The sequence below is a fragment of the Scyliorhinus torazame genome, chromosome 3 (genome assembly GCF_047496885.1).
Source record: "Scyliorhinus torazame isolate Kashiwa2021f chromosome 3, sScyTor2.1, whole genome shotgun sequence".
NCBI lineage: Eukaryota > Metazoa > Chordata > Chondrichthyes > Carcharhiniformes > Scyliorhinidae > Scyliorhinus > Scyliorhinus torazame.
Window position 1 is genome coordinate 40,613,166 of NC_092709.1, and position 1,100 is coordinate 40,614,265.

Consider the following 1,100-nt stretch of genomic DNA (forward strand, 5'->3'; position numbering starts at 1 on the left):
CGCAGCCGCCACGCCGGGTTCCCGAAAAGAAATAGCACAAGTGATTTACACCGTCGGGAACTCAGCCCATCGGGGGTGGAGCATCGCAGGAGGGCCTCAGGTGACATCCTGAAGCCGTCCATATGGCATGCGCCGTTCTCGCAGGAGGGGGCCAGCCCCGGGAAATTGGTCATGATCTTTAGTTGGAAAATAGCGAGTAAGTCATCCATAATGCCTGCCTGAATTTACAACATGTGCAGACAATAGTTACCACTCTACCAGTAACATGGGTGTCTAAAATTACCTCTTTCGTGTCAACATTGAACAGCCCCTTAGATGTGTTTCAAAGAACTTGGTACAGTTTTACTTGGAGCTGGTGTACTTGCTCACCATCTTTGTCCCTTCTGACACAGTGTGCTTGGCAAGTTCTCCATGCAGCTGCAGGCTCACGCAGTCTGGATCTCCTGGGAGCTGATGGTCAGCCGCTTGCTGTAATGGGCCAGGCAGAAAGCCTCGCCCACGATGCACTCGAAGATGTCGTGGAAGAACGAGTTTATGGTACTCATTGGTCTGGAGGAGATGCTGGTGTCGTGGTGAACATGCTTCATCACTTTGTAGATGTAGATGGAATAACTCTCCTTCCTCAACTTCCTCCTCTTCTTGCTGCCCTTCGTTGGTGGCTTTGTCTGCCCTTTCTTGCTGCCCTTCTTGGAGATTTACTGCTTCTTTTCCTCAGCCATTGCCACTTTCAATTTCAAGGTCATTCAATGTGCTTGAGTTGCAAATTCAGAAGAGCAACCTGTTCTGTGCAAGTATGGCATTTTCCTGTTTCTAAACTAGTTACAGAATAGGATTCTACAAACAAGATTGTGAATTTGGTGTCAATTAGAGCTAAATTAGGGCAGTTCTATGCCATGGGCCAAATTCCACTAGAAATTGGATTCAGCCTGCAAGTGGACAGAACAGTGTTTCATCTTATTTGTTCCAAAGTGAAAGGCCAATGTTTAATCCATTCAACTGTACAAATCCATGAGAAATACCGGGTGGGACTTATAAATCAGCAAGGGCTTAAAGAACAGACAGTTGTGAACCTGCCACCCATTAAATACACCGGATGTAGA

At 46.9% G+C, this 1,100-nt stretch overlaps 1 pseudogene; it reads right to left on the minus strand.

The window, feature by feature from the left end:
- Positions 1 to 342: 342 nt before the first annotated feature.
- Positions 343 to 731, minus strand: LOC140409484 (histone H2B 8-like; annotated as a pseudogene).
- Between the last annotated feature and the right edge of the window lie 369 nt (positions 732 to 1,100).